A 27,344-nucleotide genomic window follows, 5' to 3' on the forward strand; every position below is an offset into this window, starting at 1 on the left:
ATGACTTTAATTTACTTAATATATTGGTCCCTAAAAATTAAACAATTCATATTACTGTAATGAGCAACATGTCACTAAAATATTATCTTTGGTTATATTTGGCTACAGAGACAGCTCATTGTTGAATTCAGTGAAAATAATTTCTCTACACCCTAAAATTTATCTGATAGTAATGACTGATTTTCTATTCATTCAACATCTAATAAACAAGCCAAAAAATTATAGTATTTATTATTTATGCACACAATAAATGCAGGTTACTTATCAAGGTAAAATTCACATAACTTAAAATTAGCCATTTTAAAGCATATCGCTCATTGGCATTTGGTACAATGTTATTCAAACACTATTGATTTTCACTACCTTTATACATACACATACATATTGCATTCATATACTGCTAAAAGCTAACTTAATTCAGAAAGATTTTAAAAATCTTTCAATTTTTATGATTCCACTCAATTTGTCACATGGGTATATGTTGCCTTAAGTTGTCTCTGTTCAATTAATGGGTGGGTGTCTCACTTTCTTAATCAGGTTGCAAAACACTTCAAGGCAAAATAAAAATGGGTTGGATTTTTCTGTATTCACATAAAGCAAAGTTTTTCATAGTGGTAGGGTGATCCTCTGGAATGTATCTAGATGCTCCTAGGGGTCAGCATCTGGCCCTTAGTGGAACACTGCTAAAAATCAAACTTTTGCAGGATCACTTAATTCTTACATTTTAAATCAAATGCCAACTTGAACACAGATACTGGGTAGCAGTGTTCTTTAATATTGTCATCTCCCAGGAGATCTGAAGGTACAGGTGTGCAATACATTAGACAGTGGCTAAATTAAAAAGAAGTGTAGAATTTCACTACTTTACTTTGTAATTTTTTTGGAGTAAAGACATTTCAAAGCCCATAAGAAATAATTGTCATTGTTGTTTAGTTGCAGTCATGCCCGACTCTGCAAACCCATGGACTGCAGACCACCAGGCTCCTCTTCCCATGGGATTTCCCAGGCAAGAACATTGGAATGGGTTGCCATTTCCTTCTTCAGGGGATCTTCCTAACCCAGGAATTGAATCTGCATCTCCTGCACCGGTAGGTGAATTCTTTACAGATAAACATCATGCAGATGTTAACATCTTATACCAACTAGCAGAAAGGTTAAGTCCCCAGTGCACTGGAGCCTACCTTGCTGAACTAGAGTCTTAACTTAGTCTTGATAGTTATATGGCCTCTAAGAAACTCTTGAACCTTCAAAAAATTCAGTAAAATGGGAAAAATTGCAAAATTCATACACCATAGGCTCATTGTGAGAACTGAGTGAATCTATTTAAAACTGAGAAAGGTTACATTACAAATCCTAGAAGCTCAGTTTGTTGGAAGGCAGACCTGAATTTTGTTAATCTTGCCACAACTATACAGAAATGCATAAGATATTCTCTTAAAAATGAAAAAGGAGGGTTCAAGGAATTTGGTTTGAAGTTCAAATGAGCTAAGGGGAACAATTACAGTCTATCTATAACTAAGAAAATTGTTTAAAAAGTTTAAGATAAATATCCCAGAGATAAATCAGAGTAACAAAATAAGAAACAACTCAAAATTAGGTCTAGATTCAAACACAAAGTACTAGGAAAAAAATCACCAGCAATTTGAGGATTTAGATATATTATAAAAAATTAGGGCAAACACTTTTTTCTACTCTACTCTTAAAATTTGACATACCCTTTTTAAGATCAAAAATACTATAATTTTACAGATCAGGTTTAATAGATTTACATTAATTAGAGACACTATGACAATACTTAACAACATTCTAGAAAATTGCTGCATTAAACTATCTTCTCATTTATTTATAGGACATGCCTCCCATGTGACCCTAGCAAGGATCTCAGGGGATAAAAGGAAGAGAGATGGTTCTTTTTTTCCTCATTGTCACATTATTTCACCTTCCTTTGGGAGAAGATGTTGATGCAGTTTTTGAAAACGAAGGTCCAGGTCCTATATTACATTAATGAAATAAACACCATTTAAAAATGGAAAGACTCCGAGCAGGAACAAGATGGCGAAGGAGTAGGTGGACATGGAGTACATCTCTCTCCCTGGATATATCAGAATACATCTTCAGAAACAGAGAAGTGCTTGCAGAACACCAGCTGAGAGTGGGCAGGAGTATCCGACCACTGGAAAAGAATATATAGAACCATGCAAAAGTCAGTAGGATGAAGGAACTAAGGGGAGTGTTAGTAGGACTGGACCTGCGCTCAGCAGGTGGGGGAACTGAAGCAGGGGTCCGATCCCCACATCAGAGCAATTGGCTGGGTCAGAGGAGAAACATTTGAGGCTGAGAGTGAAGCAGCTGCTCTGTGGCAGCCTAAACGGAATGAGAATCAGACAGTCCTTGCCGCAGCCATACATACCTCAGACAGGGATGAAGGTCCCCTAGAAGGTGTAGTGGCTGGGAGCTAGAGCACAGGAATTGTGGAGCAATCCCAGGGCAAGAGCTACTGTTGACTGCAGAGAGAGACAGACTGAAGGGACGTGAGGGAGGATACTGTGGTGGGAAACGCCTGTGGAGGAAAGCCAGGCAGCCCTGGAAGCAAAGTGATACCTCTGAGTATCACCTTGGGGTGGAGCCATCACTGTATGTCTCTCTCCCCGCCCCCTCAGCATTGGTAGCTGAACAATAGAGAGGCTGGTCCAGCAAGCACCTGACATGCTGGATGAGTAGAACCCCACCCAGCGGGCCGTTTAAGTGCCTGATATGCCAGGACAATCCAGTACAACCCCACCCAGGTGCCCCATTAAGTGCCTGACACACCAAACAACAGAGTAGGACCCCAGCCAGGGGCCTCCTTATGTGTCTGATGTGACGAACAGCAGAGAAGGACCCCAGGAAAAGTAGTCCTCTCAGCGCATGAAAAGGCAGAACAATGGAGAAAGTCTAGCTAAAGAGGTCTTCTGATCACCAGCTGACAGAGGCTTGGAAAAAAGCCTGATGGGGCCGTAACTCCTGTGGCTGAGGCAGTCTGTGTCCCTGCACTTTGGCACTTCCAAGGTCCCCGCGACCCAAGCAGCTGTGCCCCCTTCACGCTCAACCCTCGCTGGGGCAGAGCTGCCACAGGCAAAAAAAGTCTTGTGTCTAAGTATGCTGGGTCGCTTCGGTCATATCCAACTCTTTGAGACACTGTGGACTATGGCCTAGTCCATAGCCTTGACTATGACAGGCTTCCCTGTCAGTGGGGTTCTCCAGGCAAGAATACTGGAGTGGGTTGCCATATCCTTCTAGAGCTCTATACTTCCTCTGTCCTAGCCGCCAACTTAACCTAAGTACCAGGCGCTGCTATGGCCCCAGCATCTGAGCGTATGCACCACCTCCACACCTAGCCATCACTGGGTCAGTCAGAAGTCCTCCAGGGCAGCCTCAGGAGAAAGCCCTAGTGGACGACCCACACGCAGAGGTGGAGATAAAACCACAATGGAAACCCAGGGGCAGTGTGGCTAAGGAAGAGGACCCAAAACCTTCCCACCAGCTGTATAAGCTGCAGATTAAATCCACATGATCAACTAGGCAGACACTGTGTCTATGGAATACATAAAAGGACATTGAGAGCTCCCGCAAAAGAAAGCAGACTAGTTATGGTAGCTGTGGACACTGGAGGTGAGAATACACAGGAGTAGGACCAGATTAGAGTGAGCAGCCTCCAAGAAGGTCCAGAGACCAGTGCAGTGTTGGAGGGCATCTTAGGGAGGCAAGAAAGACTGTGGGGGAAAGGACGCTGACAGCAGAGACTCAAGAAAAACATTCACTATTCTTGTATTTTGACTTGTTCTGTAGTTTCTTATGGACTTTTTTTTTTCTTTTCTTTGTTCTTTCCTTTTCCCCCCAACTCTGCTGTAGCTGTCAATTTTACTAGCACTATGAAATCGAATTAAACTTTCCATATTTTTTTAATCACACTTTTCATTGCTGTTATAAACCTCTGCCCTACATTGGACTTTTGTAATTCTGTGGAATTTTCCTTTATTTTTATCTTTTTTTTTAATTTTAAATTATTTAAACTTATTATTTTTTCTACATTTATTCCTTTGTTATTTTTCTTACTATTCTTTCCCCCTTGCAGTTAATCTTTAATATATATAGATCTTTTTTTATATACCTATATCTAACTTTGCATTTCTATTCTTTCTTTCCTTTATTTTTCTCACCATATTTGTTAGCTTTGTTTTCATTGCTTAATTCCTTAGTTGCCAACTTGCTTTTAGTTCTGTTTTCCAGTTTGTACTTTAGTTACTTTTGTTCTTAACCAGTGGATATCATTTATGGCTTCCTTTGCTCACTGAGTTCAATCTATTGTACTTTATATTTGTTGGACTGTTTTGATTTTGCTTATGGGTATATATGTATATGTGTATATTATGTTACTTTAATTATTATTTGACTGATTTTGTAATTGCCATTCATCTGGGTTTTGTCTTTCAGTTCAGTTCAGTTGCTCAGTCGTGTCCGACTCTTTGCGAATCCATGAACCGCAGCATGCCAGGCCTCACTGTCCATCATCAACTCCCGCAGTTTACCCAAACTCATGTCCATCGAGTTGGTGATGCCATCAAACCATCTCATCCTCTGTCATCCCCTTCTCCTCCTGCCCTCAATCCCTCCTAGCATCAGGGTCTTTTCAAATGAGTCAGTTCTTCGCATCAGGTGGCCAAAGTATTGAAGTTTCAGCTTCAAAATCAGTCCTTCCAATGAACACCCAAGACTGATCTCCTTCAGGACGGACTGGCTGGACCTCCTTGCAGTCCAAGGGACTCTCAAGAGTCTTCTCCAACACCACAGTTCAAAAGCATCAATTCTTCAGTGCTCAACTTTCTTTATAGTCCAACTCTCACATCCATGCATGACTACTGGAAAAACGATAACCTTCTCTAGACGGACCTTTGTTGGCAAAGTAATCTATCTGCTTTTTAATATGCTGCCTAGGTTGTTCATAACTTTCCTTCCAAGGAGTAAGCATTTTTTTAATTTCATGGCTGCAGTCACCATCTATAGTGATTTTGGAGCCCAAAAATATAAAGTCTATCACTGCTTCCCCATCTATTTGCCATGAAGTGATGGGACTGAATGCCATAATCTTAGTTTTCTGAATGTTGAGCTTTAAGTCAATTTTTCACTCTCCTCCTTCACTGTCATCAAGAGTCTCTTTAGTTCTTCTTTGCTTTCTGCCATATGGGTGGTGTCATCTGCATATCTGAGGTTATTGATATTTCTTCTGGCAATCGTGATCCCAGCTTGTGCTTCATCCAGTCCAGCCTTTCTCATGATGTACTCTGCATATAAGTTAAATAAGCAGGGTGACAATATACAGCCTTCACGCCCTCCTTTTCCTATTTGGAACCAGTCTGTTGTTTTCAGTTTCTCATTTTGGGGCATTTGTTTCAATCCCACTTAATGCAATAACAAACCACCTGTGGAATCTCTGATGTTGGCCAGAGATCAAGCCCTGAACCTTTTGAGTGGGAGCTCTGACCCCAAGACCCCAGACTACAGAGAACTCCTAACCCTAGGGAGTATCAAATAGAACTACCACAAAGGCAACCACTCGTATACAAGACCTGGCATCACCCAACTGCCAGTAGCACCCCGTGCAGGATGCATCATCCAAACAAGACAAAAATACAAACCCAATCAGCAGCAGACAGGATTACCACCTCACTCAGCCTTGCCCATCAGAGGAAAAACAAACAAAAAACAAAACAAACAAACAAACAAAAAAATAACCTCACCTCCCTCCACCAGGACGCAAGCACAAATCTCACCCTACACAAAGCTTACACAAACCACTAGACCAAACAGAAACAAAAAAGGGCAGAAACAAAAAAGAAGAAAGAATTCAACCCCGATGGCTGGGAAGAGAAGACAGCAAACCCAATAAGTTAAAAAAAAAATAATGAAAAGGCAGAGAAATACTGCACAAAAGAAAGAATAAACTAGAAACACAGCAGTCCAAATAAACAAAGAGGAAACAGGCAAATACCTGAAAAAGAATTCAGATAATGATAGAAAAGATGATCAAAATCCTTGAAAACAGAATGGAGAAAATGCAAGAATCAATTAACAAACACCTAGAAGAATTAAAGAATAAACATACAGAGACAAAAAACACAATTATTGAAATTAAACATACTCTAGAAGATCTGAAGCAGAAGAATGGATCAGTGAGCTGGAAGATAAAATGGTAGAAATAACTGCTGCAGGGATGAATAAAGTAAAAAGAATGAAAAGAACTGAGGACAGTCTCAGACACCTCTGGGACAATATAAAACACACCAACATTTGAAGAGATTATAGTTGAAAATTTCCCCAACATGGAAAAGGAAACAGTTAATTAAGTCCAAGAAGCACAGAGAGTCCTATATAAGATAAACCCAAGGAGAAATACACCAAGACACATACTAATCAAACTAACAGAGATTAAACACAAAGAAAGAATACTAAAAGCAGTAAGGGGAAAGCAACAAGTAAAACACAAGGGAAACCCCATATGCTTAACAGCTGATCTTTCAGCAGAAACTTTGAAGTCCAGGAGGGAATGGTAGGATATATTTAAAGTACTGAAAGGGTAAATCACAACTAAGATTACTTTACCTGGAAAGGATCTCATTCAAAATTGATGGAGAAGTCAAAAGCTTTATAGAGAAGCAAAACTTACAAGAATTCAGTACCACCAAAACAGCTTTACAACAAATGTTAAAGGATGTACCTTAGCTGGTAAAGAATCCGCCTGCAATATGGGAGACCTGGGTTCGATCCCTGGTTTAGGAAGATCACTTGGAGAAGGGACAGGCCAACCATTGCAGTATTCTGACTTGGAGAATTTCATGGACTGTATAGTCCACAGGGTCGCAAAGAGTTGGACACGACTGGCCTACTTTCACTTTTATAGTCAGGAAATATAACAGAAAAAAATATCTTCAAAAGCAAACCCAAATTAAGAAAATGGCAATAGGAACATATATATCAATAATTGCTTTACATGTACATGGATTAAATGCTCCAACCAAAAGACAGACTGGCTGAATGCATACAAAAACAAGACACATATATTAGTGCTGTCTATAAGAAAGCAAATTCAGACCTGAAGACTTATATACAGACTGAAAGTAAGAGGACAGAAAAATATATTCCATGCAAATGGAAATCAAAAGAAAGCTGGAGTAGCAATCCTCATATCAGACAAAATAGACCTTAATATAAGATTACAAGAGATAAGGAAGGATACTACATAATGATCAAAGGATCAATCCAAGAGTAAGACATAACAACTGTAAATATCTATGCACCCAACATAAGAGCATTTCAATAAATAAGACAAACACTAACACACATAAAAGGAGAAATTGTCAGAAACACAATAATAGTAGGACACTTTAACACCACACTAATCATCAAAACAGCAAATAGGTAAGGAAACACGAGTCTTAAATGATACATTATGTGAGAACAATCACACTGATATCTTCAAGACATTCCATCCAAATGCAAAGGAATACACATTTTTCTCAAGCATACATGAAACATTCTCCAGAATAGACACATCATGGGTCACAAATCAAACCTCAGTAAAATTAAAAATACTTGAAATCGTATCAAGCACTTTTTTCTTACCACAGTTCTATGAGACTAGAAATCAATTACAAGAAAAAAAAATACAGGAAAATTAAACACTATGTTTCTAAACAACGAGCAGGTTACTGAAGAAATCAAAAGGGGAATAAAATTCCTAGAGAAGATGGTAGAGGAATAGGACAGGGAGACCACTTTCTCCCCCACAAATTCATTGAAAGAATATTTGAACGCTGTGCAAATTCCACAAAACAACTTCTGAATGCTGGCAGAGGACATCAGGCACCCAGAAAGGCAGCCCATTGTCTTTGAAATGAGGTAGCACAAAATACAAAACATAGAGAGAGACAAAAGAGGTAGGGACAGAGATCTGTCTCAGGAAGTGAGTCTTAAAAAAGAGAGGTTTCCTAACACCAGGAAACCCTCTCTCTGGCGGGTCTGTGTCGAGACTTGGAATCTCAGAGGGCAACGTAACCAGGAGGAAAAATAAATAAATAAATAAATAAAACCCACAGATTACACGCCTAACGGCAACTCCCAGCAGAGAAGCAGCCCAGACGCTCCCATCCGCCAATAGCAAGTGGGGACTGGGCAAGGAGGCACCGACTGCATTGCTTAGGGTAAGGACCGGGCCTGAATGCCCCGAGGGTAATCTGAGGGAACTAACTTGAGATAGCAACCCAGACTGTGGGATAGCTATCCCAGGAAAAGCCCTAACCTAAACACTGCCAGGCCTGTTCACAGAACAAAGGACTGAGCAGAGCTGGCTGGCTGCGGACCGGCCCATCCCCCACTGGAGACAGGCAGGCGAGGGCAGCCAGAGCCGGAAGGGGGCAATCATGGCCCCAGAGAGGCATCCTCTACCAAACTGCAAGCAGGCTTCATTGCTAACCAAGACTCCTTGGGATTCTGGATGGTCAACATCTGCCAGGAGGGTTGCAGCCAGAGGTCAGCTCCCCAGAAGAGACACATGGCACACCTGAGAAGGCGTGCCCGCTGTACACCCAGAAAATGGCGAGGCTGACAGGGGAGGCGATAAGACACAGCCTTCAACTGGGGGCGACTGCACGCACTAAGCACCTGGTCACCTGAGCTGTTCAGACCCGGGAAGGGCACAAAAAGCAGGCCCAGCCAAGTCTGTGCCTTTGTGGAATACCCGAGAACCTGAACCAAGCGGCTTAGACGTGGGAGGAGCACACAACCCAGGGCCCGCCTCAGACGGTTCCCGGCAGAGCAACCTAGAGCCTGAGCAGTGTAGACTGGGAAAGCACACACGCCGTGAGCGGGGGCAAACAGCATGGTTCAGACACTGCAAGCACTCCCCACACACGCCAGTGATATTTTTTTGCAGTGTTCCTCCCTCCCCACAGCACAACTGAACAAGTGAGCCTAAAAAAGTGACCACCATCACTCCCTTGTGTCAGGGCAGAAATTGGCCACTGAAGAGACCAGCAAACAGAAGAAGCTAAAATAAACAAACGGAACCCCTTTGGAAGTGACAGGCGCAATAGATTAAAATCCTCTAGTTAGCACCAACTACATAGGAAGGGGCCTATAGATCTTGAGAAGTATAAGCCAGAACAAGGAACTATCTTACAATGAACTGACCCCCACTGTCCACAACAGCTCCAGAGAAAGTCCTAGATATATTTTCACTATTATCATTTTTTTATTTTTTTAAAGTCCTCTATTACTCCTTTAATTTTCATTTTTATGACCTACTATTACCTTGCCAAAAAAAAATACTATTTTTAAAGCAAATTTCAAATACATATATATTTTATAATTTTTGTGACTTTGTGTTTTTAATATTGTATTTTTGAGAATTTAACCTCTACTCTAGATTTCTAATCTTTGCTTTTTGGTAGTTGTTATCAACTTTGGACCATTAAGAACACAATCTTCAGTACCATTTTTACTTGGGAGCGAGATTAGTGGCTTGATTGCTCTCTCCCCCTTTTGATTCTCCTTTTTCTCCACCACGTTGCCTCTATCTCCTCCCTCCCCCTTCTCTTCTTTACCCAAGTCTGCGAATCTCTTTGTGTGTTCCAGGCTGTGGAGAACACTTAGGGAACTGATCACTGATTGAATCTGTCTCTCCCCTTTTGATTCCCCCTTTTATCCTCATGGCCACCTCTGTCTCCTACCTCCTCTTCTCTTCTCTGTGTAACTCTGTGAACATCTCTGGGGGACCCAGACTGTGAAGAGCACATAGGGAAGTGATTACTGGCAAGCTTGCTTCTCCCCTTTAGATTTCCCCTGTTTTCCTCCTGGACACCTCTATCTCCTTCCTCCCTCTCCTCTTCTCCACGTAACTCTGTGTACCTCTCTGAGTGCCCCTCACTGTGGAGAAACTTTTCATCATTAACCTAAATGTTTTATCATCGGTGCTGTATAGATGGAAAACTCTTGAGGGTACTGTAAGAATAAGGCTGAAAACCAGAGGCAGGAGGCTTAAGTCCAAATCCTGAGAACACCAGAGAACTCCTGAATCCAGGGAACATTAATCGATAGGAGCTCATCAAAAGCCTCCATATCTACATTGAAACCAAGAACCACCCAAGGGCCAACAAGTTCCAGAGCAAGACATACCACGCAAATTCTCCAGCAACACAGGAACATAACCCTAAGCCTCAATATACAGGCTGCCCAAAGTCACACCAAACCCACTGATATCTCAAAACACACTACTGGACACTTCAGTGCACTCCACAGAGAAGAATTCAGCTCCACCCACCAGAACACCGACGCAAGGTTCCCTAACCAGGAAACCTTGACAAGCCACCTGTCCAACCCCACCCACAGAGAGGAACCTCCACAATAAAGAGAAACCACAAACTGCCAGAACACAGAAAGGCCACCCCAAACACAGTGATACAAACAAGATGAAAAGGCAGAGAAATACCCAGAAGGTAAAGGAACAGGATGAATGCCCACCAAACCAAACAAAAGGGGAAGAGACCAAACCAAACAAAAGGGGAAGAGATAGGGAATCTACCTATAAAGAATTTCGAATAATGATAGTGAAAATGATCCAAAATCTTGAAAACAAAATGGAGTTACAGATAAATACCCTGGAGACAAGGATTGAGACGGTGCAAGAAAAGTTTAACAAGGACCTAGAAGAAATAAAAAAGAGTCAATATATAATGACTAATGCAATAAATGAGTTAAAAAACACTCTGGAGGGAACCAGCAGTAGAATAATGGAGGCAGAAGACAGGATAAGTGAGGTAGAAGATAGCATGGTAGAAATAAATGAAACAGAGAGAAAAAAAGAAAAAAGAATTAAAAGAAATAAGGACAACCTCAGAGACCTCTGGAACAATGTAAAACATCCCAACATTTGAATCATAGGAGTCCCAGAAGAAGAAGACAAAAAGAAAGGCCATAAGAAAATACTTGAGGAGATAATAGATGAAAACCTCCCTAAAATGGGGAAGGAAACAGTCACCCAAGTCCAAGAAACCCAGAGAGTCCCAAACAGGATAAACCCAAGGTGAAACACCCCAAGACACATATTAATCAAATTAACAAAGATCAAACCCAAAGGACAGATATTAAAAAGCAGCGAGGGAAAAACAACAAATAACACACAAGGGGATTCCCATAAGGATAACATCTGATCTTTCAATAGAAACTCTTCAGCCCAGAAGGGAAAGGCAGGACATACTTAAAGTGATGAAAGAAAAAAAAAAAAAAAAAAACCTACAGCCCAGATTACTGTACCCAGCAAGGATCTCATTCCAATATGAAGGAGAAATCAAAAGCTTTACAGACAAGCAAAAGCTGAGAGAATTCAGCACCACAAAACCAGCTCTCCAACAAATGATAAAGGAGTTTCCCTAGGTAGGAAACACAGAAAGGGTGTACAAACTCAAACCCAAAACAACAAAGTTAAATGGCAATGGGATCATACTTATCAATAATTACCTTAAATGCAAATGGGTTGAATGCCTAAACCAAAAGACAAAGACTGGCTTAATGGATACAAAAACAAGACCCCTATATATGTTGTCCACAAGAAACCCACCTCGAAACAAGGGGCAGACTACAGACTGAAAGTGAAGGGCTGGAAAAAGATATTCCACACAAATAGAGACCAAAAGAAAGCAGGAGTAGCAATACTCATATCAGATAAAATAGACTTTAAAACAAAGGCTGTGAAAAGAGACAAAGAAAGACACTACATAATGATCAAAGGATTAATCCAAGAAGATATAACAATTATAAATATATATGGACCCATCAAAGAAGAACCACAATATGTAAGACAAATGCTAACAAGTATGAAAGGGGAAATTAACAATAATGCAATAATAGTGGGAGACTTTAATACCCCATTCACACCTATGGATAGATCAACTAAACAGAAAATTAACAAGGAAACACAAACTTTAAATGATACAATAGCCCAGTTAGACCTAATTGATATCTATAGGAAATTTCACCCCAAAACAATGAATTTCACCTTTTTCTCAAGTGCACATGGAACCTTCTCCAGGATAGAGCACATTCTGGGCCATAAATCTAGCTTTGGTAAATTGAAAAAAATTGAAATCATTCCAAGCATCTTTTCTGACCATAATGCTGAAAAATTAGATGTCAATTACAGGAGAAAACCTATTAAAAATTTCAACATATGGAGGCTGAACAACACGCTTCTGAATAACCAACAAATCACAGAAGAAATAAAAAAAGAAATCAAAATATGCATAGAAACAAATGAAAATTAAAACGCAACAACCCAAAACCTATGGGACACTGTAAATGCAGTATTAAGGGGAAGGTTGATAGCAATACAGGGTTACCTCAAAAAACAAGATAAAAGTCAAATAAATAACCTAACTCTACACCTAAAGCAAAGAAAAGGAAGAAATGAAGAACACCAGGATTAGGAGAAGGAAAGAAATCTTAAAAATTTGTGCAGAAATAAATGTAAAAAAAAAAAAAAAAGACCATAGCAAAAATCAACAAAACCAAAAGCTGGTTCTTTGAGAAGATAAATGAAATTGACAAATCATTAGCCAGACTCATCAAGAAACAAAGGGAGAAGAATCAAATCAAAAAAATTAGAAATGAAAATGGAGAGATCACAACAGACAACACTGAAATACAAAGGATTATAAGGGACTATTAATCAGCAACTATATGCCAATAAAATGGACAACTTGGAAGAAATGGATAAATTCTTAGATAAGTACAACTTTCCAAAACTGAACCAGGAAGAAATTGAAAATCTCAACAGACCATTCACAAGCATAGAAATTGAAACTGTAATCAGAAATCTTCCCAAACATATATATTATCATATGTGAAACAAATCGCCAGTCCAGGTTCGATGCATGAGACAGGGTGCTTGGGGCTGGTGCACTGGGATGACCCAGAGTGATGGGATAGGGAGGGAGGTGGGAGGGGGGTTCAGGATGGGGAACACATGTACACCCATGGCAGATTCATGTCAATGTATGGCCAAATCACTACAATATTGTAAAGTAATTAGCCTCTAATTAAAATAAATACATTTATATTAAAAAAATAAAAAGTACAACATTTTGATTTAAAAAGAAAAATTCCTAGAAACAAATGACAATGAAAAGATGACAACTTAAAACCTATGGAATGCAGCCAAAGCAATTCTAAGAGGAAAGTTTAAAGCAATACAATCCTACCTCAAGAAACAAGAAAAACATCAAATACACGATCTAACTTTATACCAAAAACAACTGGAAAAAAAAGAAAAAAAAAAACCTCAGAGTTAGTAGAAGGAAAGAAATCATAAAGTTCAGAGCAATAATAAGTGGAAAAGCAATGAAAGAAACAACAGCAAAGATTAATAAAACTAAAAGCTGGTTCTTTGAGAAGATAAACAAAATTGATAAACCACTAGCCAGACTCATGAAGAAAAACAGAGAGAAGAATCAAATCAACAAAATTGGAAATGAAAAAGGAGAAATTACAACAAACAGTGCAGAAATAGAAAGGAATATAAAAGACTATTATAAACAACTATATGGCAATAAAATGGATAATCTGGAAGAAATAGATTCTCAGAAAAGTTCCATCTTCCAAGATTGAATCAGGAAGAAATAGAAATTGTGAATAACCCAATTATAAGCACTGAAATTGAAGCTGCAATCAAAATTCTCCCAATAAAGCAAAAGCCCAGGAGCATATGGCTTCACAGGAGAATTCTTCCAAACATTTAGAGAAGGACTAATGCCTATCCTTCTAAAACTCTTTCAAACAACTGCAGAGGAAGGAACACTTGCAAACTCATTCTACAAGGCCATCATCACCCTGATACCAAAAACAGACAAAGACAACACAAAAAAGGAAAACTAAGGCCAATATCACTGATGAACATACACGTAAAAATCCTCAACAAAATTTTAGCAAAGAGAATTCAACAACACATTAAAAAGCTCACACACCAAGATCAAGTTGGGTTTATTCCAGGGATGCAAAGATTCTTCTATATACACAAATCAATCTATGTGATATACCATACTAGCAAATTAAAAGATAAAAACCACATGAAAATCTCAATAGATGCAGAAAAACCCTTTCACAAAATTTAGCACTCATTTATGATTAAAACTCTTCAAAAAATGGGCATAGAAGAAACCTACCTCAACATAGTAAAGACCATGTATGATAAATACACAGCAAACATTATTTTCAATGGTGAAAAACTGAAAGCATTCCCCCTAAGATCAGGAACAAGATAAGGGTGTCATTTTTGCCACTATTATTCAACATAGTTTTGGAAGTCCTAGCTTCAGCATTCAGAAAAGAACAAGAAATAAAAATAATCCAGATCAGAAAAGAAGAAATAAACCTCTCACTGGCAGCAGATGACATGATGCTATACATAGAAAGACCTAAAGGTACTATCAGAAAATTATTAGAACTAATCAGTGAATCTAGCAAAGTCACAGGATACAAATCAATACACAGAAATTGCTTGCATTTCTATATACTAACAATGAAATATCAGAAAGAGAAATTAAGGAATCAATGCCATTCACCATGGCAAGAAAAAGAATAAAATATCTAGGGGTAAACTTATCTAAGGAGAAAAAAATAACTGTATAGAGAAAATTATGAGACACTGATGAAAGAAATCAAAGATGACATAAACAGATAGAGAGATATTCGATGTTACTGGGTGGGAAGAACCAATATTGTGGGAATGACTGTACTACCAAAAGCAATACACAGATTCAAAGTGATCCCTATAAAATTACCAATGGCATTTTTCACAGAACTAAAAAAAAAAAAAAAAAAAAAATCACAATTCATATGGAAACACAAAAGACTCCAAATAGCCAAAGCAGTCTTGAAAAAGAAGGAAGCAGGAGGAGTCAACCTTCCTAATTTCAGATTATACTACAAAGCTACATTCATCAAGAGAATATGGTGCTGGCAGAAAAAGAGAAATATACACCAACAGAACTGGATAAAAAGTACAAAAATAAACCCATGAACCTTATTTCTGACAAAGGAGGCAAGAATATACAATGGGGCAAAGACAGCCGCTGTAATAAGTAGTGCTGCGAAAACTGGACAGCTACACATAAAAGGAGGAAATTAAAACACTTCCTAACATCATACCCGTTTGAATTCAGAGTTCCAAAGAATAGCAAGGAGAGATAAGAAAGCCTTCTTCAGTGATCAGTGCAAAGAAACAGAAGATAATAATAGAATGGAAAAGACTAGAGATTTCTTCAAGAAAAATAGACATACCAAGGGAACATTACATGCAAAGATGGGCTCAATAAAGGACATAACAGAAGCAGAAGATATTAAGAAGAGGTGGCAAGACTACACCGAAGAACTGTACAAAAATGATCTTCACGACCCAGATAATCACGATGGTGTGATCACTCACCTAGAGCCAGACATCCTGGAATGTGAAGTCAAGTGGGCCTTAGGAAGCATCACAACGAACAAAGCTAGTGGAGGTGATGGAATTCCAGTTGAGCTATCTCAAATCCTAAAAGATGATGCTATGAAAGTGTTGCACTCAATATGCCAGCAAACATGGAAAACTCAGCGGTGGGCACAGGACTGGAAAAGGTCATGATTTATTCCAATCCCAAAGAAAGGCAATGCCAAAGAATGCTCAAACTGCACAATTGCACTCATTGCACACCCTAGTAAAGTAATGCTCAAAATTCTCCAAGCCAGGCTTCAGCAATATGTGAACTGTGAACTTCCAGATGATCAAGCTGGTTTTAGAAAAGGCAGAAGAACCAGAGATCAAATTGCCAACATCTGCTGTATCATTGAAAAAGCAAGAGAATTCCAGAAAACACACACATACACACACACACAAAACTTCTCTCTCTGTTTTATTGACTATACAAACGCCTTTGACTGTGTGGATCACAATAAACTCTGGAAAATTCTGAAAGAGATGGGAATACCAGACCACCTAACCTGCATCTTGAGAAATCTGTATGCAAGTCAGGAAGCAACAGTTAGAACTGGACACTGGACATGGAAAAACAGACTGGTTTCAAATAGGAAAAGGAGTACGTCAAGGCTGTATATTGTCACCCTGCTTATTTAACTTATATGCAGAGTACTTCATGAGAAATGCTGGGCTGGATGAAGCACAAGCTGGAATCAAGTTTGCCAGGAGAAATATCAAAAACCTCAGATAGGCAGATGACACCACCCTTATGGCAGAAAGCGAAGAAGAACTAAAGAGCCTCTTGATGAAAGTGAAAGAGAAGAGTGAAAGAGTTGAGTTAATGTTGAGTTAAAGCTCAACATTCAGAAAACTAAGATCATGGCATCTAGTCTCATCACTTCATGGCAAACAGATGGGAAAACAGTGGCAGACTTTATTTCTTCGGGCTCCAAAATCACTGCAGATGGTGATTGCAGACATGGAATTAAAAGATGCTTACTCTTTGGAAGGAAAGTTAAGACCAACCTAGACATCATAGTAAAAAGCAGAGACATTACTTTGCCAACAAAGGTCCATATAGTCAAGGCTATGGTTTTTCCAGTAGTCATGTATGGATGTGAGAGTTGGACTATAAAGAAAGCCGAGCGCCAAAGAATTGATGCTTTTGAACTGTGGTGTTGGAGAAGACCCTTGAGAGTCCCTTGGACTGCAAGGAGATCCAACCAGCCCATCTTAAAGATCAGTCCTGAGTGTTCACTGGAAGGACTGATGTTGATGCAGAAACTCCAATACTTTGGTCACCTGATGCGAAGAACTGACTCATTTGAAAAGTCCCTGATGCTGTGAAAGATTGAGGGCAGGAAGGGAATGGGAAGACAGAGAATGAGATGTTTGGATGGCATCACTGACTTGATGGACATGAATTTGGGTAAACTCCGGGAGTTGGTGATGGACAGGGAGGCCTGGTGTCTGTGGTCCATAGGGTCGCAAAGAGTTGGACACAACTGAGCGACTGAACTGAACTGAGCTAACACCATACACAAAGATAAATTCAAAATGGATTAAAGACCTATATGTAAGACCAGAAACTATAGAACTCTTAAGAGGAAAACCAAGGCAGAACACTCAATGACATTAAAAAAAAAAAAAAAAAAAGCAAGATCCTCTATTACCCACCTCCTAAAGTAATGGAAATAAAAACAAAAGTAAGTAAATGGGATATGATTAAACTTAAAAGCTTTTGCACAGCAAAGGAAACTAAAAGCAGGTTAAAGACAACCCTCAGAATGGGAGGAAATAATCGCAAACAACTGACAAGGGATTAATTTCCAAAATATACAAGCAGCTCATACAACTCAATACCAGAAAAACAAATAACACCATCACAAAGTGGGGAAATGATCTAAACAGACATTTCTCCAAAGAAGACACAGATGGCTAACAAACATGAAAAAATATTCAACATTGTTCATTACCAGAGAAACACAAATCAAAACTACAATGAGATATCACCTCACGTTGGTCAGAATGGACATCATCAAAAAGTCTACAAACAATAAATTCTGGAAAGGATGTGGAGAAAAGGGAATGCTCTTGCACTTTTGGTGGGACTGTAAATTGAAACAGCCACTATGGGAGATGGTATGTAGATTCCTTAAAAAAAACGAGGAATAAAACCACCATATGACCCAGCAATCCCACTCCTAGGTGTATACCCAGAGGAAACCACAATTGAAAAAGACACACGTATCCCATTGCTCCTTGCAGCAGTATTTACAACAGCTAGAACATGGAAGCAACCTAGATGTCTACCAACAGATGAATGTATAAAGAAGTTGTAGTACATATACACAGTGGAATAGTACTCAGCCATTAAAAGGAACACATTTTAATCAGTTCTAATGAGGTGGAGGAACCTAGAATCTATTATACAGAGTGAAGTTAAGTCAGAAAGAGAAAAGAAATATCATATACTAACGCATGTATATGGAATATAGAAATATGGTACTGAAGAATTTATTTGCAGGGAATAATGGAGAAACAGGCAGAGAACAGATTTATGGACATGGGGAGAGGGGAGGAGAGGACAAGATGTATGGAGAGAATAACATGGAAACTTATATTACCATGTATAAAATAGTCAATGGGATTTTGCTGTCTGGCTCAGGAAACTCAAACAGGGACTCTGTATCAACCTAGAGGGGTGGGATGGGGAGGGAGAGGGGAGGGAGGTTCAAGAGGGAGGGGACATATGTATACCTATGGCTGATTCATGCTGAGTTTGACAGAAAACAACAAAATTCTGTAAAGCAATTACCCTTCAATTAAAAACTAAATAATTTTTTTTTTAAAAAGTGGAAAGACTCTATTACCAGAAGCATGTACAAGTCATTCACTTGGAGAAAAGCATAATATAAATAGTCAGTTTGCCTTCAGCATTTGTTTAGATCAAATTGGAATGATGTCTTAGAAAACTAAAAATCTTTTAATGCATAGAAATGGCTACAGAGGATCTATTTTTCTTTCCATAAAAACTAAGCTGTATGTTGCCTTGAAGAAAAGAAAATAATGAATTTGGAAAGTGACACTAATATTTTAAATATTGCCAGACTTGGTGATTTGTTTTTTATTTGCTATGTTCTAGTGAAACTTGGAAGAAACTGGAAATGAATACTGATTAGAAATTTAATCAAAGACTAATGAAGGCTTTTTTGCCCTTTATAGACCAATGATATTACATTTTTTCCCCAAAGTTCATGCTTCCTAACAAAAATGAAACTAGGACTGTGATGCAAATTCACAAATGGCCATGGATTTGTAAATGTGCCTAAAATGTGCCAAGAGACTCTGATGTGAACATATTTCAAAATAAGTTTAGATCATATAATAGTTTGCAATACAGAAGATTAACTAGTTGGTAAAAGTCAATGATGTAATTCTAAGATCTAATTAATGAATTTACAATTTTCTGTCTCACCCATGTTCCCACCCTACCTGACATTCAGCCTAGTGGCAGACAGGCAACAGACTAGTCACAATAGTATGTGTACTGACTATGAAAGAAATGTTTTGAAAGTTATAAGGACTATATTCAATGAACACTGAACCAACCCTTGTGGGTTGAGGGCAGGTTTTCTAGAGAAAATGACATTTATGTTACAGCCTTAACATCTAACCTTAAATTTTTCCCCAAGGGAACCAGTCATCATTTGATGCTTTCTAACATATAGTCACATTTAATAAAACAGAACTTTAATATGTCAGAGTCTCAATAAATGTTTGACGACTTATTTTTTTCCAACAAATTTCAACCTATTTTGTGCTATTTTTAAAACTGCTTTTATCAGTGCAACACATCTACACTATTTTAAAAACTATAAAATATTGGCAGCTATATAATGAAAAGTCTACCCCATATCCTAAGAGCAAACTTCAAAAGCAATCATCTCAAACATTTTAACCATTTCTTCACTTCCCTACCTACAAATTCTCAACATTACTTTTATCCTGAGCTCTCTCTTGACTTTTCCATTTTGGACACTATTGTATTCTCTCTATAGAAGATGAAAATTCAGCAATTTTTTCGACACTCCCTTCCCCACATTCACATATAAACAGAACATACTCTCACACACATACTCACAAAAGCATTTTCTTACCTTATTTCCTTACTATGGTTATATCACAATGGCATCACTATTTGTATTATAATGACAATGATAAATCCTGTAGTAAAGTTCCATTTTCCATTATATTATCATTTTCTACCCAGGATGAATAATTGCTTAAATATTTAAATCTGATTACTCATTAAAATGGGGCTTCGCTGGTGGCTCAGTGGATAGTCTGCCTACAGTGCAGGAGACTCAGGTTCAATTCCTGGGTCAGGAAGATCCCCTGGAGAAGGTAATGGCAACCCACTCTAGTATTCTTGCCTGGAGAATCCCACAGACAGAGGAGCCTGGCGGGCTACAGTCTATGGGACGGCAAAAGTCGGACACAACTGAGTGACTAAGCACACAACACAGTTGTTGATATGGGGCTTCGCTGGTGGCTCAGTGGTAAAGAATCCGCCTGCCAATGCAGGAGACATGGGTTCAATCCCTGAGCTGGGAAGATCCCCTGGTGATGGAAATGGCAACTCACTCCAGTATTCTTGCCTGGGAAATCCCATGGAAAGAGGAGCCTGGAAAGCTACAGTCCCTGGTGTTGCAAAAGAGTCAGACATGACTTAGTCACTAAACAACAATTCTGATAAGTATTCATCCAGTATTCATCTTACTATTCATTTTTTTAGCATTTCTCCACTTCTCTTTACCCTTGTAAAATTGGACTCTTTTAACTATTTTACTTTTTTTTTTTCTGAAAATTTAGAATGACATGGAGATAAACATATGTATTCAATTTACCATGTTTAATCAGATATATGCCATTATGTACTTGTATAATCTTTAGGTTAAATACATACATGTTACATACACACATATATACAAACATATGTTTGCGGATGGATTTCGTTATGTAAAATATTTCAATGTTGAGTCAGTCCTAAGTCATTACACTGTTATCTATCACAAATCAGCAACAGCACTGACCTTACATCAACACAATTCATCTGAATGTTAGAGTTTGCCTTTCTTGGCCACTAGCGTTTCCCTGGGCCTTGACTCAATATTGTTTGGTGAATATAGATGCCTGACTAACAAGCTTATGTCCTATCCAGAAGTCTCCAGTCACTGGATTCTGTGGCTTCTACCTTTGTAAGTATTATGGTGTGATTTTTTTTTTTTTTAACAGAATAGAATTGCTATAAACCAATTCAGTAAAGCCTATTGAAAGTCAGAATTTCTCTTGATACTGCAAGTATTTATTGTCTAATTTAGTTTCAACTTATCATTATACTATGGATAGGCAAGATGAATAGGCAAGACGGCAGAGCAGAAGGATATGCACACATATTTACCATCTTGGATACGAAAAATGATGGAGTAGAAGGACGTGCACACATCTTCTTCTGTGAGAACTCCAAAACTGCAACTCACTGATGAACAACCATCAGTAGGAGAATGTTGGATCCCACCAAAAAAAGATATGCCAGGTCCAACGGCAAGGAATAGCCCCAGCAAGAAGGTAGGAGGGGCGAAACTGCATTTAGAATCAAATCCCATACCTGCCAGAGACACTTGGAAGGCTCAAACAAAACCTTGTGTGCACAAGGACCCAGAGACACCACAGAGAGTTAGCCAGACCAGCCTTTGAACATTTGAGTGTCTCCTGTGGAGGCATGGGTCAGCAGGCTTCAACAGTATGTGAATCGAGAACTTCCAGATAGTCAAGCTGGATTTAGAAAAGGCAGAGGGACCAGAGATCAAATTGCCAACACCTTGGGTCACAGAAAAACCAAGAGTTCCAGAAAAATATCTACTTCTGCTTTATTGACTATGCCAAAGCCTTTGACTGTGTGGATCAAAATAAACTCTGAAACATTCTTAAAGAGATGGGAATACCAGAGCACCTTACCTACCTCCTGAGAAATCTGTATGCAGGTCAAGAAGAAACAGAACCAGAGAAGGAACAATGGACTGGTTCCAAATTGAGAAAGGAGTAGGTCAAAGCTGTCATACTGTCACCCTGCTTATTTAACTTCTATGCAGAGTACATCATGTGAAATGCTGGGCTGGAGGAAGCACAAGCTGGAATCAAGATTGCCAGGAGAAATATCAATAACCTTAGATATACAGACTATACTACCCTGATGGCAGAAAGCGAAGAAGAACTAAAAAGCCTCTTGATGAAAGTGAAAGAAGAGAGTGAAAAAGTTGCTTTAAAACTCAACATTCAAAAAACTAAGATCATGGCATTCTGTCCTATCACTTCATGGCAAATAGAAGGGGAAAGAATGGAAACAGTGATTGACTTTATTTTTTCGGGCTCCAAAATTACTGCAGATGGTGCTTGCAGTCAGGAAATTAAAAGATGCTTGCTCCTTGGAAGAAAAGCCATAACCAACCCAGACATCATATATAAAAGCAGAGACATTACTTTCCCAACAAAGGTCCATCTAGTCAAAGCTATGGTTTCTCCAGTAATCATGCATCTATGTGAGAGTTAGACTATAAAGTAAGTTGAGTGCTGAAGAATTGATGCTTTTGAACTGTGGTGTTGGAGAAGACTCTTGAGAGTCCCTTGGACTGCAAGGAGATCAAACCAGTCAATCCTAAAGAAAATCAGTCTGAATATTCATTAGAAGGACTGATGTTGAAGCTGAAACTCTAATACTTTGGCCACCTGATGCTAAGAACTGACTCCTTAGAAAGAACCCTGATGCTGGGAAAGACTGAAGGCAGGAGGAGAAGGGGACAACAGAAGATGAGATGGTTGGATGGCATCCCTGACTCGATGGACCTGAATCTGAGCGAGCTTGGGGAGTTAGTGATGGATAGGGAAGCCTGGCGTGCTGCTTTCCATGGGGTCGCAAAGAGTCGGACATAATTAAACAACTGAAATGAACTTGAACTATTATTATACACCAAGCTTTGTGATCTACCCTGTACTCTACCTTCAAGTCCAAAAGAGTAAGGCTTTAAAAAGAGCTTTGCATTAGCATATTTATACTATCATATATAAAATAATCAATGAGGGCCTATTGTACATCACAGAGCACTATACACAGTATTTTATATTAACTTATAAGGGAAAAGGATCTAAAAAATATAGATATAGATACTGGTAAACTGAGTCACTGCTCTATATACCTGAATCTAGAACAACACAGTAAATCAAGAATACTTCAGTAAAAATAAGAAAATGTAATATGTATTTTCAGGCTTGCTTGGTGGCTCTGATCGTAAAGAATCTGACTGCAACGCAGAAGACAGGTTTGTTCCCTGGGTTGGACGATCCCCTGGTGAAGGGAATGACTATCCACTCCAGTATTCTTGCCTGCAGAATCCATGGACAGAGGAACTTGGCAGGCCCATGGGGTCACAGACAGTCAGACACGAGTAGCAACTAAGCATATAACACAAAACGTATTTTTTTAAAAATAAAACCAAAAATAGCTACTTTATATGATTCATGAAGTCTCATTGCTTTCAGCAGAGTGGGCACAGAATTTGAAACCCTGATTATATATAGCCTCTCTTGTGCTCTCTAGACTTACTGTAATGTTACTTATCAAGTCCGGTCTGACACATCATCCTATATACCTTGAGCCTATTTCTGAAAACTGTGCTGACGATGCTGTCTCTTGTCTTCAGACAGTTTAAGACTAGATTCCAGCTTGCCATCATCTACCAGGTGACCTCACCTGAACTGCTCTGCCAAGGCCAGACCTCACTTCCATCTTCCCCCTGCCTGCCCAGTAAACAGTAACGTCCTCTAAATCTTCCCCATGTGAGTTCATGTGGTGCCTGCTCAGGGCAGACAGTATTTCATCTAGAATAACTGCCATCCTTTCCTTGTTGGGCTTTAGACTTGACATATCACTTCATTTCTTTCATATCCTTATTTGTGTATTTTACACACATGTTTCAAACAGTTCTAGTCATCTCTAGTCAGATTTTGTTTACCTAAGTCTATGATTAGATGTTTGTGGATTACAGTGATATACAGAGGGCATCGTTATGTCTTTCTAGCAAATAAACTACTTTTATAAGAAATTCTACATTTCTGCTGTGAAAAATAAAATTTATATGATTTCTGTTCCTTTTAACTCCAAATTCTAATTTTTCCTGAGGAAACAGCATCAGCTTTTAATATATTCTGAAAGGCAATGCATACATTTTTTGTGTTTCTGAAAGTAAATAGAATATGGGGGAAGCCTGAATGTAACAGAATTCTGCTTCTGCCTTTAACTGGGGGTGTAACCTTATTCAGGTTACATGAGTTTCTACTTTCCCACCTGAAAAACCAAGATTTGCATAGTAACTATCCCTTAGGGATTCTTAACAGATACATATATTAATGTATACAAAGCATGTATAAAATATCCAGTACATAGTATACATTATAGAAGTATTTGTTGTCTTTCTTTGGGGGGAGGGGGCTATCTTTGGAATGAGAGTGATTTTATAAATATGTATAGTTTTTAATTGAATATATAAAACAAATCATTTACCAGTGGAAAGAACCAACCACCCAATCTGTATAACATCAAAGTTTACTTAACTACATCTCTGAAAAATAAAATGGGCTTCCCTCATAACTCAGTCGGTAAAGAATCTGCCTGAAATGCAGGAGACCCAGGTTCAATTCCTGGGTCTGAAAGATCCCCTGGAGAAGAAATGGCAACCTGCTCCAGTATTCTTGCCTGGAAAATCCCATGGACAGAGGAGCCTGGTGGTCTACAGCCCATGGGGTCGCAAGATCGGACACAACTTAGTGACTAAACCACCACCACCTGAGAAATGAAAGGCTTCTTCAGTGGCTCAGTGGTTAAAGAATCTGCTGGCAATGCCCAAGGTATAGGAGATGTGTGTTTGATCTTTAGGTCAGGAAGATTCCCCTGGAGGAGGACATGGCAACCCACTCCAGTATTCTTGTCTGGAGAATCCCATGGATTAAAGAGCCTGGCAGACTACAGTCCATATGGTTGCAATGAGTCAGACATCCCTGAAGTGACTGAGCATGCACGCCTGCACTGACAAATGAACTTCTACCTAACTCTTCAAATATGGCACGGGCATTCAATTTTATACAACTCCCACTAAATTACTGCACAGTTTGATTTTCTGGAAAATTCTCTTATGTTAGATAAATGTGTTTCACTGTAACTTCCTCCATAATTGCTATCAGTATTTAGATATGGGCGGGGGGGCATTCCCATTACCTCCCAGTCATGAATGTCTCAAGCCCAACAGAGTACCTGTCTCTTGACACACTGGCTGCACAGTATCCTTAAGTTAGCTGGATTTGGTAACTCACTGGCAACAAAAAATTCTTGATCAATATAGGGATATTTATCTTTTAATCACCACACTTCATATATTTTTCTTGACCAACCAGAAAAGCCTCTGTTTTAATGTAGCCTCCAATGCATGTTTTACCATTTTAATTCACAGGAAGTTGTGGTCAAAGATCCTGTTCAAATGAAAATTAATTAGCCTCGGGATCTCCCTGGTAATTCAGTAGTTGAGACTTCACTTTTCAATACAGGAGGTGCAGCTTCAATCACTGGTTGGGGAGCTAAGGTCATATACACCTCATGGCCAAAAAAAAAGAAAACCCAGAAAACAAACAGAAGCAATACTGTAACAGACTCAATAAAGACTTAAAAAAAAAAAAAAAAAAGGTCCATACCAAAAAAGTCTTCAAATTAGAAAATATCTGCCCTATTTTCAACCTCCTGTAGTCTGTAAGCCCAAGGAAGCCATCAATGAAGTGACCAACAACAGACATTGCTGTATTTATTTATTTATTTATTTTATTCGTGTCCAACTCTTTTTTTTTTCCCATTTATTTTTATTAGTTGGAGGCTAATTACTTTACAATATTGTAGTGGTTTTTGCCATACATTGACATGAATCAGCCATGGGGGAACATGTGTTCCCCATCCTGATCCTCCCTCCCACCTCCCTCCCCACCCCTCTGGGTCTTCCCATTGCACCAGCCCTGAGCACTTGTCTCATGCATCCAACCTGGGCTGGTGATCTGTTTCACCCTTGATAGTATACTTGTTTCAATGCTATTCTCTCAGAACATCCCACCCTCACCTTCTCCCACAGAATCCAAAAGTCTGTTCTGTACATCTGTGTCTCTTTTTCTGTTTTGCATATAGGGTTCTGAATCAGTAAACCTATGGGTCACTTGAAGTAGAGGAATATCTCAAGAAAAACCATTACACACTGATCACACAAGCAAAAATTCTTTTGGAGAAGATCAAGAACATATTGTGAGGGAAAATGAATAACAATGGTCCTTGAGAATTTAGCCAAAACGGGTCCTTTATTATCTCAAAGAGCACATCCCATTTTATGTCTAATTAGGTCACTCTAAACTATGTTGCTATGAAAAGAAAATCATTAGCAAATATTACCAGAACAGAATGCTTCAATTTAAGGGTATTTAACACCACTCTTCTGAGAGCAAACTTAATTCCTTTTGATTAACTTAGTGACTCCTTCACTGCTAATAATACTGTGGGTTTGTTGTTTTATATTATTGCAGCTCATGACTTTCTTTACTTAGATAAAGATGATTTAAAGGGCTCCAAAGGCTTACAATAGAAAGTCAAGTCACATTTCATTTCGTTGTAAAACTAATGCATTCAAAAACCATGCATTTCTAATTAAAATTGAGAGACAGTAAGTGCAAAAATGGCCACACTCATAATTCCAACTATCATCTACTTTTATTGTCTAAATTGGTTCCATTAAAACTTGGTCATCTCAGGGGATATAAACAAATATCAAGGATTTTTTGCAGTATATATGTTCATTTTTTACAAGGTCATAGATCTGGCTCCATCTCAAAATATTTGGACATTATGTTTGTCAATTTGCAAATGCTGTATGGAAATTCAATAGGCATTTGAGTTTTCCTATTTAAGGGTTTTTAATTTTAAAGCTCTCACTGGGGCTAATTTGAATGCATCTAACTGTGAAAACAATGTTATAACATTATTCTTTCATAGTGAGCCAATTCAGGGGATCCAGGTTTCTGAACTACTGAAAGGTTCTTCAAAAGAGATTTAATGTTTTTGCTTTGTTTCAGAAAAAGCCTCAATATAACACCAAGCACCTCACCTCGATTCAAGTTGAATATCTCTGCTTGATGATTAGGTAAGCCATAACAAATACCACTTCCTATTTCTATGTTTCACCTGCTATTTCTACCATATTTTATTCATTTTTCCTCGGTAAAAATTATTCCCCAGGAGTGAGTGAGTTACAAGATTCTAAAGATAAAAAGAACATTGTCAGTTTAGGAATGATGTAATTATAGAAAAGAGACATTATGTTTGTCAAATCATTGCTTAGAACACATTCATACACTATTATAAAATGTAGGTACTGTAAGCATAATAAAAAGGTAAAACAAGTTTTAACTTCATGAAGTAGCACAAAATAAGATTTGGGCTTAAGGACTCTATTTAAGACACACATTTCATAGCCTGTATTTCACTGGCATTTTGTAGAGATCACCTATCTTTCTCATCTTATTTTATACTATTTGTCTTTTGGATATTTATGAATGTGTTATTACATCTTATGACCATGTCATGCAACCATGTTATTGCTAACACTCGTGAACTGACTGCTGAAATACCAATGAGTATTATTATATAAGACTAAAGCATATGATA

At 38.6% G+C, this 27,344-nt stretch overlaps 1 long non-coding RNA gene across 2 annotated transcripts in view; it reads right to left on the reverse strand.

The window, feature by feature from the left end:
- Positions 1-2,042: 2,042 nt before the first annotated feature.
- The window catches only part of LOC122452263, a 62,674-nt gene continuing 37,372 nt past the window's right edge, over positions 2,043-27,344 (reverse strand). For both annotated transcript variants that reach the window (XR_006272641.1, XR_006272642.1), the window contains one exon: positions 2,043-2,173. This is a non-coding gene — a long non-coding RNA (uncharacterized LOC122452263). The remainder of the gene's footprint in view (positions 2,174-27,344) is intronic.

This window comes from Cervus canadensis, chromosome 13 (genome assembly GCF_019320065.1).
Source record: "Cervus canadensis isolate Bull #8, Minnesota chromosome 13, ASM1932006v1, whole genome shotgun sequence".
Classification (NCBI taxonomy): Eukaryota; Metazoa; Chordata; class Mammalia; order Artiodactyla; family Cervidae; genus Cervus; species Cervus canadensis.